Source organism: Mytilus californianus, unplaced genomic scaffold, assembly GCF_021869535.1.
Source record: "Mytilus californianus isolate M0D057914Y unplaced genomic scaffold, xbMytCali1.0.p SCAF_1, whole genome shotgun sequence".
NCBI classification, from domain to species: Eukaryota; Metazoa; Mollusca; class Bivalvia; order Mytilida; family Mytilidae; genus Mytilus; species Mytilus californianus.
The window spans coordinates 3604505-3619229 of record NW_026262581.1 but is presented as its reverse complement, the minus strand read 5'-3'; the positions used below and the strand labels follow the sequence as shown (position 1 = coordinate 3619229).

The window sequence follows — 14725 nt, the reverse complement described above, 5'->3', positions numbered from 1 at the left end:
TTTTCTTATCATGATTATATGTTATAACCAGTAACGTTCTCGTGGTCACGTGCAAAACAAGGAAAAGATAATTTTGCAAGGAGGATAGTTCTTTGTCACTGGAATTGACACCATAGAAATTGTTCGAATTCTTGTAATATAGCTCAAAATATAGCTGATGTTTTAATATTTTCCGACTGCATATATATATGTTTCAAGTTTGATAATTAACAGACAAGATATATATATAACGGGACTTTTATTTCCTTAAAGTTTGTCTTTGGTAAAAGTTATTTAAAAAAATAATTGTTTTGTCACTAACAAAATCATTTTGCAATGTTTAGAAAATAAATAACGTTTGAAAGCATCTGACAAACATACTATTTAGTAATTAACAAAAATGTTGAACCAATAAGAGTGACCAAATCAATTATATAACGGAGGAAACTCTAAGGATGGCTGTTTATAACTTATTTTTGTTATTCAGGTTTAGATATATAAGATATAAATAAAAGGAGAATTGGGATGTACGTCAATTAGAGACAGAAATCCTAAGATAATAAAAACCAAAAGGGATATTGAAACCAAACACTAGGCCGTTGTCTATATAAAATGTCAAGCTACAAATCGTGTCGAGTCTATAAAAGATGTGCATAGATTTATCAGAGACAATCAAAGATATGCTATTAAAACCCTTTTCTCAAATAAAAAAAAAATATGACATTACGATAACTACTGAAAATCTTCCTGATAGACATATGAAACATAAGTGTGGCGGGGTTGTTAAAACATCCTAATAGACACATGAAACATAAGTGTAGCGGAGTCGTCAAAACTACTTTTTTTTAAATCTCAACCCACTCTATTTTTTTTTATCCTCGATCAGTAGATTACCAAAACGTTCATAAAAGAACAAAATGAATCTAATCGTGTCACATTTTCGAGATATTGACCAACCAAATTCGACACTTAAATAGATTTAATATCATTCAGTGACAATAAGAGACTAACTTTCGTCCGACAGACAAAACAAGATTTTCTTTCGGATTTTACTTAGATCGCTTAAGAAATTGAAATTGAGATTTATGGTTCAATTATTATGTTATCCTTAGGGGTTCGCGTCATGTACGGAGGCAAACCGCAATGACATCCCCTGCAGCATGGGAAATTCGCCTGACTCAATATCCACGATAAGAATAGTTCAATATCCATCAAAATTTGAATTAAAATAACTTGACAAAATATCTTTTCAAGTCTGTTGTTCCATAGTTTTTTTGCAACTCACATTTAAAGGCATTTATACATAGATATATATATACAAGTCTAAATTGAAAACAACGTTCAAACCTATGATTGCGTTGGATAAAAACCGCAATTTTTATACGTGTGCATACAAAACAAATTTCTTGCTAGAGGTGTCTAAATACAGCACAAACAACATTTTCCAAAAGACCAAAAAAGTGAAAAAGTATATTTAAAAAAAAACGCATTTGACTAGCAGGTTGAACAACGGATGTTCTTAAACCCTGCTGACTGCCATGGCGATTGCCAATTAAACGGATCACCAGATGTAACAAAATGGATCTTAATTATAAATTTAATACCAAACAGAAAACAATAAACTTGCGGAAAAGATGGTATACCGCAAACATGTGGTGCAAAAATTTGTACACCATATCCGGATTTCGACAATTAATGTCTCTTCAGTGATTTTAGGAATCGAAGCGGTATTTGTAAGGCTATATAATTTACCTCAAATTAGGATTGACTCTTGAATTTTGAAGAGTCGAAATAGGATATAAACCCGAAGGCAAATATAATACAAGCCCAAACGAAAAAATATAAACAAGTCTAAATTGAAAACAACGTTCAAACCTATGATTGCGTTTGATAAAAACCGCAATTTTTATACGTGTGCATGCAAAACAAATTTCTTGGTAGAGGGGTCTAAATACAGCACAAACAACATTTTCCAAAAGACCAAAAAAGTGAAAAAGTATATTTTAACAAAACGCATTTGAATAGCAGGTCGAACAACGGATGTCGTAAATATATATATAATATAATATAATATTTATATCAAAGCATTATATGATGACAGTAGTTGTTACCTGTACATGTATATCTGAAATACTTTTTAAATGTTTTGTTTTTGTGATATATCTCGAATTCAAGAGCTGTTTTTTTTTTTCGTGACTATAGGTTGCACTTTGTAAATACAGCTTTTTCACAAGCCACGCTTCTTTTGGGTAGATATTTAATATTCATAGATATTTTGTTTTGTTTACGTACTGGTTTCCAGATATGATCTCTATGTTTTATCTCATAGAGAAATAACTTGGGAATGTTACCAGTATAAAAACAGATGGTAGCGGCGATAATTGAATTCTGAGGGACACCAAAAGTGGAAGTAGGGATAGTACAAAGTTTTAAACTCTTAGAACTTCGGGGCATATAAATGTTGAAAATATGCCGCACAGCCCTATGTTTTGACCTTTAATAAAAAAGTATTGCATATCAACTTTTAGTTTTAGGATATATTTATTTTACGAAACTTCATAGTAAAAGTGGCACAGCTTTAGCCGCAAATGGAGTTCCTATGGGAAATTGCATTGTCTATATTTACAGAAGTGTAACCTGTAAAGGCAAAATGTGTGATATTGAAATATTAACCTCATTCGTAAATGTTGAAATCAAATTTTACTTCAAATATTATTAGTCCTTTAAGAAGATTCAACGCATTTCAAAAGAACGCTTAAGGCATTATTTACAATATAATCTGTTTTCAATTATTTGTTTTATCTAAATATCAATAAAAAGAGATGTAGGATATACGTCACTGATGTATCAATTATGGTAAATTTTTACGTATATAGTTATACATGCATTGAGGCAGGTAGTAATTTTCACTTATATTTAACACAGTTATAATATCACATATTATGACATGCATATGTACTATCAAAACTCATCATAGATACCAGACGCGCGTTTTGTCTACAAAAAACTCATCAGTGACGCTCGAATAAAATCAAAAATTAAAAAGGCCAAAACAAGTACAAATTTGAAGAGCATCATAGGGACGTCGATATATACATTTGTTATAAATTGTGACTAGAATGGTTCTTGAATTTCATTTTCTAATTGCTTGATTAAAAGGATTGAATTTGCAATTACTTTAGTGGCATTTCGGAACGGACACTTAATGTTAATAAATAATAGACATTCTTTTAATTTGTTCAAGCTCTGTGTAACTCGACAATTATTGTTATTGAAATCTGTTTATAAAACTCTCAAAAATCTAACAGTTTAGGTAAACATCTCAGTGTTAAAAATTAATCCAATCAAAACAGCATTAAATATAGATTGATATGTAAATGAGTGGAAATTTAAGTATCAGAAAGCCATCAGAGGTTGGGAAACAGAAGTTATTACTACTTTGTTATGGTAATCAGAAATACATTTCCATGTTTAACAGTTTACTTTAAGAGGAAATCTCTAATTATGTTCTATGTTAGATAGCATTTTAACTTTCATATTTGACTTTTGTTAAAGATTTCAACCAAGAGAATCTATATTATTTAACCTTCAACGATTTTCATGATAAAACAAATCCATCGAAGAGCTGTTTCTATGTTCATTTAAGTATTGCTCTTCAAAGTCTTTTCACAATTATAATACATGTGTTGAAGACCGTACTTTGACCTATATTGGTTTACTTTTATAAATTTTGACTTGGATGGAGAGTTGTCTCATTAGCACTCATACCACATCTTCTTATATCTATATATTTATACCAATGAGGTTGTAAACATTTAATATCCTTGTTTATGCAAATGGCATTCCTCTATAAACAAGATAGTTTAATTATGTTGTGTTGGAAAATGTTCTTGTAAATTATATCCTTATTTAGATTACCTTTTTGAAGGAAAAATTTAATTTTGTTCAAAGAGTATCAATTAGCAATACCAATTAGAAATATTAATTCCAAACTGGTGCTGAACACAGGTGTTCCAGAAGGTTCATCAGTCAAAATATTACATATTTCTTAATTGTTGTCTCCTACTTTTTCGGTTCATGTTGTTTATGACGAGTAACAAGCCGGTGAAATGTCGAATTTTGTGAGGTCAATAACAAAAAAAGAGGACTTGATTGTGGCTGCGACATATTTAGCATATATCTGGTCATTTGTGGTACAGATATTACATATTATGACGGCTCCTGTCAATGATGAGATACTACAATTTAAACCTTACAAGTCCTGGGTTCAAATCATTCCTTGTTGATGGTCAACTAATTGTTTTTTAATTTTTGTTATTTTTTTTTAGAGATTCATTGGTAATTTACACCAATGTTCACAAAATGTATTTAAAGAGTGAAGTATACTTTCATGCTGTCTGAATGTTCACATCATGTAGTGAAGAAAGAGAATAATCAGTACTGAGATAGGAACAGTCTCCGGGACAAGTTTGCACTTCCGCTGAGTGCAAAAGTTGTCACCTTAATTTTTGGAGTTAAGTCAAAATGAAGTTGATAACTTGGTTGGTATTGGTTCCCTGATATTTGTCCTAAAAAATTTTGGCTCTAGCACCACTGTTGAAAAAGTTATGCCCCTTTTTTCAACAATTTCCTCAGAGGAAAAGTAGTTTTCCTCAAGGGAAATCAAATTTCCCTAAAGGAAAAAGATTTTTCCTTAAGGGAAATTGTATTTTCCTCAAGGGAAAAAGATTTCCCTTAGGGAATTTGCTGCATTAATATTTCCTTTGAGGAAATTCTATTTCCTGTGAGGAAATTTGCGGCTTCAAATTTTCCTTTGAGGAAATTTTATTTCCTGTGAGGAAATTTGAGGCTTCAAATTTTCCTCTGAGGAAATTTGCAGCTTCAAATTTTCCTTGGAGGAAATACTTTTTCCTGTGAGGAAATTTTGTCAACTGCAATTTCCTTTGAGGAATTATTTAACAAACACTTTTCCTTGAGGAAAAAAATCAATACCACAAATTTCCTCTAAGGAAAACATTGTTCTCTGTACATCAACTTTCCCTGTAGGAAATGCTTTCCCCTATTTTTACTCATTGTAAATTTCTTCACTATACAAACAGTATGAACATAATGTTTACAAGACTTAATAAATGATACAAATGATATTTAAACTTTAATAAATTTTTGACTCTAAATTATCATGACATACAAAAACAATATAGTGAGTCTGACTGTTTAGGTCAAGGTATTGTACATACTTTAAATGACTTTAACTTTGATTTTTAAAAATTTTTTTGTAGCAAAGTATTCTGCTTTCTTTGTTATTGTTTCAATTGTATACATTAATAAGCAACCAATTTGAATGTCATACCATTTGTGGAGTTCTTAAGAATGCATTCATATTTGCAAATTAAATAATAAAATAAACACTTTTCTTGTAAATTTTAATTTTCCTCTGTTTCAGCTGCTGTGTACAGTTATTCAATTCACTTCGTAAAAGTTCATAACATAAATTATTCCATTCACTAAACAATTTCCTTCAATTCTTAGAGAAAAACATTTTTGCAATTTGTTCTTCGAAGATCTTCTTCAGTATATTTGATATGAGGGAGCGATGTAAATGAGTGGATAAAGCTGGTGTTCCTTTCAACAACAAAATACTATTTTTTTCTTCATTTCTCCCTTCTTTCGACGAATATATATAATATGTTGTTGCATTTATACAATTGTGTTTTTCTGCATCTATGATAAAACTCTATTTTGTTTATAGCCATTATCATGTGATTATGATGAAATTTCCTATTTCTTTTTTGCAGGAAAGCACACATTCCATTTCACATTAATCCAATTAGCGCACCATGTAGATAGATATCAACTTTCAGTTTCCTCTTCAGTATTGACCTATTGATCATGAAAACCAAGATGTCTGATCACCTATAAATACACAAAATAAACAATAAATTTTATAAATGGAGAGAGAAACAACTAAAAAAGCTTATTTTGTCATGTTTATGAACATTTTAAGAATATTTCCTTTCTTACTTGCATGACTTGTGAGTTCTCTTAATTCCGTGCTTTTTGTCTATGGGTTTTTATATTACCCCGGTAGTTGATTTTGTGCATTTTATCAATCTTTCGAGTTGAGGCAGTTGCAACGGTTATTTTTACAGTTTGTTCTTTATATGTTGAGCTGTTAAACCACTGTCCAAGGTTAAGGTAGGGTTGAGTGCACACAAACATGATTTTTTTATTACATGTATTAGTTTTTATTGATTTTTAACTAGCTGTCAGTAGCTGTGAGTACTAACAGATCTTTGTGTCTTTTCGATTAAGAGAAAGGTATAAATTTCCTGCTTAGTCCGGACTGTTTATTTTTTTGCAGGAAATCTACCGGTATGTCATTTGTTGTCTGGTGAAGAGTTGTCTTATTGGCAATCATGCCACATCTTCTTATTTTTATATAACCTTGCCATATTCTGATTGTGCCTGTCCCAAGTTCGGAGCCTGTAGTTTATTCTGACACTCAAATTTAGTGGTTGTAGTTGTTTCATATCTGTCATATTTAATTTTTTTTAATTTGTTTTGTTATAAACTAGGCAATTAGTTCTACAGTTGGGATTATTTCAATTTTTCGTCTGAGGGCCTTTTATAGCTGACTACTTTGACAATAGGGTATGGACTTTCTCATTATTGAAGGCCGTCACTGGCCTATAATTGCTTTCTTAGAGCCATGATCAATAGTTTTCATATTTAATATACCACATCTTTTTATTTTTATAATAATCATGATAATCATCTTTCAAGGGCAATAACTTTTATAAAAGTGGCCTTATGAGTCTTATCGAGCATCACTGATGAGTGTTTTGTAGACGAAACGCGCGTCTGGCGTAAATACAAAATTTAATCCTGGTATCTATGATGAGTTTAACTACCATGTAGGTTTTGTTGACTTCTGCAAATATTAAATTGCCTATCATTTCTGCTGTTTATAATTTCTCTGTATCTTCTTTAGTTCTTGTCCTTAACACATAAAAAGAGTAAAAATTATTATTTAATGACATCTTGCATCAATAATTATTTTGCTGTTTAATGTATATATCAATACGTGTTTAATAAAAAGCTGTACCATGAGTGCTTGATAAGCTTGTTGCCCTTTTAGCTTGGGTTTATGCTTTAAATGAATTTTAATGATCAACTACATTATAGAAAAACTCTGAGCACTGCGCAACTAAGACCCCCCCCCCCCCCACCTACAAAAAACAAAACTACAGGCTCTAAAGAGCCTGTGTCGCTCACCTGCATGACTCTATTTGGGTTTTTGAAATCATATAAAAAAGATAAAAATCATAACAGATACTTTAATAATGATTGAGGCCATATTTGGTTTAATATTGTCCTACTCCGCTGGCGGCCGTCTTGGATGATGCATCAGCTACAAAGTAACAACACTTGGTCAACACCTCATAAGGAACATTCATGCTATGTTTGGTTTCATTCCATTCAATGGTTCTCTAAAAGAAGACATTTGAATGTATTTCCTATAGGGTCCTATCTTAAACTAAGTCCCCCGCTGCCGGCCATCTTGGATGATAGATCGGCAACAAAGTAACAACTCTTGGTCAGCACCTCATAAGGAATTCAGTGGTTCTCTAAAAGTTCAAAATGTAAAAAGTTAACAACGGCAACAGACAACGACGGACGCCAAGTGATGAGAAAAGCTCACTTGGCCTTTCGAGCCAGATGAGCTAAAAAAGGACATGCACACAGAGTGGTATTCATTGAAACAAAACATGAAAATAATTTGGCTCCATTTTAAGGGATATTGCAAGTGTATATACATTTTGTAAGTTTAAGGCCGTGATTTTTGAACAAATACAATTCTAAAACCTTCCAAAGTGTGAAAATGGACAATTTTAAACAATTTTCCAACAACTAAAATTCCATAACTCTGCATCTTATATAAAAATAAATAGAGGATGATACTCCGGCTTGCATATCATATAAAGTTATAAAGGAAGATAACTGAAGAACGGTAAAATTTATACTACTAAAATTATAACTTGATCTGATTTTGTGGTAAAAAGTATTGCGTTGAAGTTTAATAAAATTTGGTTGAGGCAAACTTAATTTAGAGGACGGAAACGTAAAATTCATCATTTTTTCCATCTGTAAAGGACATAACTCTAGAACAGACTGAGTCAGTAAAAGTGACACCACCAAAATTCAAACTGTTTTTTGTGGTAATAAGCATTGTGTGCAAGTTTCATAACATTTGGTTGAGGCAAACTAAAGTTAAAGATAGAGAGCCGGAAACCAAAAATTCAGCAATTTTTCCATTTGTAAAGGGCATAACTCTAGAACGGTAACACTGACACCACCAAAATTCACACTTGATCTGAGTATTGTGGTAATAAGCTTTCGTAAAAGTTTTATAACATTTGGTTGAGGCAAACTAAATTAGAGAACAAAAACCAATGACTTTGGGACAGACGGACAGACGGTCAAGGGTTGACCCACTATCACATGACTATGGGTCATAAAAATGTAAAGGGAGTTTATAAATGTCAATATATAAAATCAATTCACCAAAGTTTCATAAAAATTGGTGAAAGCATTCTTGAGACTATCCAAAGTCTCAATATACAATAAAAACTTAAATCAGAATTTTTTTTTTAAATTGAAAGGGAAATTATCATGATTATGTTAATTGGCAATTTAATAAATGCATGCAACAATTTCTGAAATTTACAGTATATAGGCTTTTAAACCCACCATATTTTTGCACCTGTCCCAAGTCAGGAGCCTATATGTGGCATTTGTCAGTTTTGTATGATTTTTAATTTTAGTTTCTTTTATATATTTCGGAGTTTAGTATGACGTCCATTATCACTGAACTAGTATACATTTTTGTTAAGGAGCCAGCTGAAGCACGCCTCAGGCTGTGGGATTTTCTCGCTGCATTGAAGTCACATTGGTGACCGACTGTTATCTGCTCTTTGGGCAGGTTGTTGTCTCTCTGACACATTCCCCATTTTATTTTCAATTCTATTTTAAATTCAATTATAAATGTTAGGCTTCTTGTTGATTTGTTTTACATTTGTCATTTCGAGGCCTTTTATTATATTTACAGCTTTCTATATGCATAGGTGCTTGAGGACAGGATCCTGTTTTGAGCCCCCCCCCCCCCCCCCCCATAGTCCTTCCCCCTTATTATCATAAATTTTAGATTTTTCAATATTTATCATTTATTTGTACCATATACATACTAATATACCATATTTTTACTCTTAAAATGCATGTTTACTATCAACGTGAATCTCGACTCCTGTCCTCAAGCACCTATGTCTATATGGTGTGAATTTTGCTCATTGTTGATGGTCGTACGGTTATCTATAGCTCAGCGAAGCAACATCACAACTGTTTCCAAGTTTGTGAAGTCAGAGGACTATATTCATCTTTCCGACTTTCAGATCATTTGTTGATTTTTCATGAATATGTGCCATTCCAATATGAAATAGCTAAATCATGTATATATTAAAAAAAAACTTTCAACTAGGATACTCATTTGGGGAACTAATGATTTGTTGGTTTTTCCCTAGTCCAAATAATTATGACGTCTGGCAAGGCTATTTCTTTTCTGGGACGCCTAAATAGCCTTGCAAGACGTCATAATTATTTGGACTAGGTTTTCCCCACCATCGACATCGTCCTGTGGACGAAACGAGTTTGGCGCATTAACAAAAAGATCATGTCTGTAGTGACAAGTTAGTGTGTGTGCTTACCAATATTTGAATTTTAAGAGCCTTCTTCTTGAATATTTTTTTCATTTTTTGGTACAATACTGACGTCGAGTGCTGTTGTTGTGCTGTTTATTTTTTACAAAAGCGATCAAGTAATGCAGGGGAAGGAAACTTACTTAAAAGACCAAAATGAGTCGCAACTAATGGTACATAAATATTTGACTATGCAGTCAGTATCCTGATATACATGTATATACTCTTAGACTCATTTCACAGAAAAATCGTACAAGTGAAAATACTCGTTAGTCATGAACATTTTAGATGACTTAAAATTTAGATTTTATAACTTAAATTACGAAATATAAGATGATAATTTGTCAAATAAGCCCTTGTAACCAGGTGCTGCATTTTTTAGCACGTGTCAAAAAACAGTTAAAAGTGCCGGGATCTGACAGAGCTTTCAAGAGCTATTTCTGTTACTGTGAGTTTATTATATATTTATCACAAAAAGCTAATGCTAATTTCTTTTCATTTAATATGGGTCTATATGAAACCCCCACCCCTCCTCCAGCTTATCTGATTAATTTACGATCACTCTGAGTAAAGAAAGTAAGTCACAATTGCTTACTGTAAATTCAGAAATTATTGCGATGTTTTTATTATTGCGAAAAATGCGACAGGGTAATAATCGCAATAATTTAAACTCACATTTTGAAATTTTGTATATGAATTAAACAGGATTTTTCTCAATATCGCAAACATTAAAATTCGCATTTTAGTCTAAAATGACAAAATCGCAATAATAAATGCACGCAATAATTTCTGAATTTACAGTATATAAGGTATTTTAAATTCTGGTTGATAGTTGTCTCATCACCAATCATACTACATCTCCTTATTTTTTTTACAATAAAGCTATATTTAGATGCGGTATAGCGAGTGATGAATGTGTAAACATGCAGCATGCTTGCAGTAAATAATTGTTAAAATACAGCACAAAAGATGCATAATATATCAAACTCGAGTCAACGCCATGTCAAAAACTAAAAAAACAACAACAACAAAAAAAACGACCAAATGACAAATAGTCTATAAAAACAACTATAGCATACCAAAATATATAATTTGTAAAGACTTGCATGCAACTAGGCCTATACAGTAGCTCTATGTTCTTATAGATCTCATAACATTACGATTAAAAGTCAGATTATGTGTGTGTAAGTTTATTAGAAAATTCAACGAGATTCGTCCTAATCAGGTAAAATCCAAAATAACAATTTACAAATTCAGATCTACTGCCTGTTGTATATTGCTTACATGATTGTATATTGCCAAACGAATAAATATGTCTGGTACGGGATGGCGGCTTCGAAGCGGAGACGAAAAGACCCAGATAAATAAAAGTGTAGAATTTTTGTTGTGGAGAATTTTTTTTTTAAAGAAATAGATTCATATCTCAGAATTTGAATATAGCATCTCGTTTTCTTTAGATAAATTGTTAGCTATTACTGACTATAATAATTACCCCCTTATAAGTATTCGCAAAACATGAAGTTAATGATCAATGAATATGAAAACATTTTATAAAGTATAAATATTGGTAAACGGACAGCAAGTCATAGGACTATTATAGTTCTAATAAATTAGTTTACAATAACTGTTGAAAGGTTATGAGAGAAAAATCTGGATGAATTTAATTTTTATTAGAATGATTTATTTTACAGTAAAGGCTTCATATTTTTAATCAGTTATTTGTAAAAGAAAGGTAACATGTTTAACACCATGGAGCCAGTAAATTAACAAACTACTATGATGGATTTTTTTCTTTACAATCATTGATCATTATTAATATTTGAGAATAACCTTTGTTTACAATTCGTTTTCATAAATAATGGTTCAAGAAAAAAACATTTTGAAAATAAGTCTGTTAGTTTCCAAAGAAAAAAATATCTTAAAAACTGAACTGTGAGTTTTCAATCGTTACGTTTTGTTATACTTTTTTAGTGTTAATCTCAGCAAAGACAAATTTGGTGATAAAAATCGATTTGTTGGTCTTTAAAAAAAAACATACGTCATAATGTAATCTTCATCTGGAGATATTCATTCCCTACTGTAAAATATTGAGTTTTTGGTTGATTAATGTCGGGTGTGTCTGACGTACCGAATAATATATGATAGGTACATGTAGGTCTTGTAATTGAGACCGCCCGTGATACGGTCGGAAAATTTCGACAGCCAACGAAAAAGGATGGACAGAAAATTGGCCTAATACCAGGCTACTTATAGTCCACTTGAAGAGTTGTTGCAAGGATTCAGCGTCCCCATTCGGACGTGTCTGAGCGCAACCCAATGGACGTTCCACTATCATTACTGCTAATGATTTATTGCCGGTCAGAAGAAGACCTGTAACGACGCTATTTCTATAGTTACTCTAGTTCGCTAACGAATTCGCTTCTTGTTCCATTGAATATAAAGGAAAGAGTTATCTAATATATATGTATATAAATATATATGTATATACACGTCTAAATTGAAAACAACGTTCAAACCTATGATTGCGTTGGATAAAAACCGCAATTCTTATACGTGTGCATGTAAAACAAATTTCTTGGTAGAGGGGTCAAAATACAGCACAAACAACATTTTCCAAAGACCAAAAAGTGAAAAAGTATATTTTAACAAAACGCATTTGACTAACAGGTCGAACAACTGATGTTCTTAAACCCTGCTGACTGCCATTGGCTATTGCCAAATAAATTGATCACCAGATGTAAAAAATGGATCTTACATATTAATTAAATACCAAACAGAAAACAATAAACTTACGGAAAAGATAGTATACCGCAAACATGAGGTGCAAAAATTTGTACACCATATCCGGATTTCGACATTTAATGTCTCTTCAGTGATGTTAGGGATCGAAACGGTATTTGGAAGGCCATATAATATATATAGGAAAAAAATAAGACTGAAAATGCACCAAATATTTATATTCAATATGAATATTCACATTTTGTCTATTACAACAACAAGTTGTTCAAAAATTGTTGTAATAGACAAAATGTGAATATTCATATTGAATATAAATATTTGGTGCATTTTCAGCCTTATTTTTTTCCCCTATTTTATGCACAGCATGGACAAAATTTAAAACTTTTTAATATATATATATATTTTTCTTGAACTACTATAAATAAAGTAGTTCATTTTAAAATGTATTCTTTAAAGGTTAAGAAAACAATAAGTTAAAATGGCTGGTACATACATGGCTTCATGGCTAATACCAAAAAGGTATAGCCAATTTCCCGTTTATTTTTTTTCGTTGTTTGGTTCACATGTTCAAATTTAATAAATTGATGAATTTAATAATTTATTGATATCCTAAATCTGTGTTAATATATTTACTTCGGTAGAAAAGAAAGTGAATCTTCTCATCGGGACTTTAATTAATCTGCATATCTATTATCTATTTTGGGATTGACAAAAATATCTTTAAAAAATGCGATTTCGCGCCTATTTCTTCATTTTAATTTGGTTACACGTTCAGCAATAACTGATACAAATATGATATATTACCAATGATAAGGCCATATATTTGAAGCTGTTAAAAATTTTGTACATTATAGCTGGGACTATTATACTAAAAAAATGTTACTATGAGTTTTCTAATGAGTTTTGTTTGGTAATTTTTTTTTAATTCAGTTAAAAGTTTGTTTTTTATACACGAGAAGGTCTGCTAAAAAGTTTATGATGATCTCTTTTTTTTCAGCATAACAAACGGATACTCTTTAATGTACACTAGGTGGACTTTCCTCTATTCCGATGAAGGCAGTGCACGTCTTTCATTTAAAAGATTAAATCGTTGTTTTGCAACAGACGGCGGCACATCGGGCATTGACTTACCATTTTATAATTTGTAACAATTATGATTAACCAAATATTTATGAGTTATAACAAAATTATTATCTTTATTTAAGATGATTGAGATTTGAGAATGATATGAAAATAATAAAATATATATTACAAAAAAAAAAGTTATCTCAGGTCTAGTTATCTAGTATAAAATATATTCACTGGAAATAAGCCCTTTAAAACACAAATCCCCGTTTACTCATTGCGAAGTTTATTTCCTAGTGTTTTTTTAATCTTTTTTTTTAATGATTTTATTATATTATCTTTTTTGTGAAAATTTTGAGTGGTTGAACATGAAATGGACACCGATGCTACAAAGAAAATTTGTTTAATGTCATCTGTTGCAATATATACTAAGTATTACACGTGGACAGGATGTTCCCCAGAAAATTAAGGTATTCAAAATAAGTTATACACACCCCAAGGGTACACGCCACCGTCATATGGAAAATTACTGAATCACCAGTAAACTGGTAATCAGCCATGCAACTAATCAGTTGACTGACCATGCCACTACAATTTAAAAAGTTTGTCGTTAGATCAAAATGAAATATTTATTTTAATTTAAAATTGAAGAACTAAACGGATTTATCATAATTATGAAAGGAAATAATTCAACAAAATCGGATTATTTCCCAAAAGATTATATATTTTTTAAATTTTTTCCGGGGAAAATAGAAAACTGTATCAGAGACATATATATATAAAGGGTCCCATCAAGGATTTTATAGAAATCCTTGGTCTCATGAAATGGATCTCACACAGACATGCATAATTGAAATTTATACATTGATTGATTCTATGATTTCTGAGAAATCAGGAGCGAAATATAACAAATATTTAGTTTTGATATTAAATTAAATTTACTTTTCCTCGCTATAATTCATTTGACATAACATTGAGGGATTTAAGGGTTTGTCCGTACAACGTTAGTATTTCACATGACTTATTTTCACGCTTCGCCTTGAAGCTCATTATTCAGACTGTTTCAGACAAGATGATGAAAATAACATGCAAGGCACTTTTTTTCGATCATCGTGAAGTGCACTCTCCCCCTCTTCAAGAATTGTATATTTATAAATCCTCGTCCTTTTTAAAATTACCACACTCTTTGT

At 31.3% G+C, this 14725-nt stretch overlaps 1 protein-coding gene across 3 annotated transcripts in view; it reads right to left on the bottom strand.

Annotated features, from left to right (window-relative positions):
* The window catches only part of LOC127735183 (guanylate cyclase soluble subunit beta-2-like), a 109997-nt gene that overhangs the window by 65423 nt on the left and 29849 nt on the right, over positions 1–14725 (bottom strand). The gene's annotated exons all lie outside the window — the stretch shown is intronic.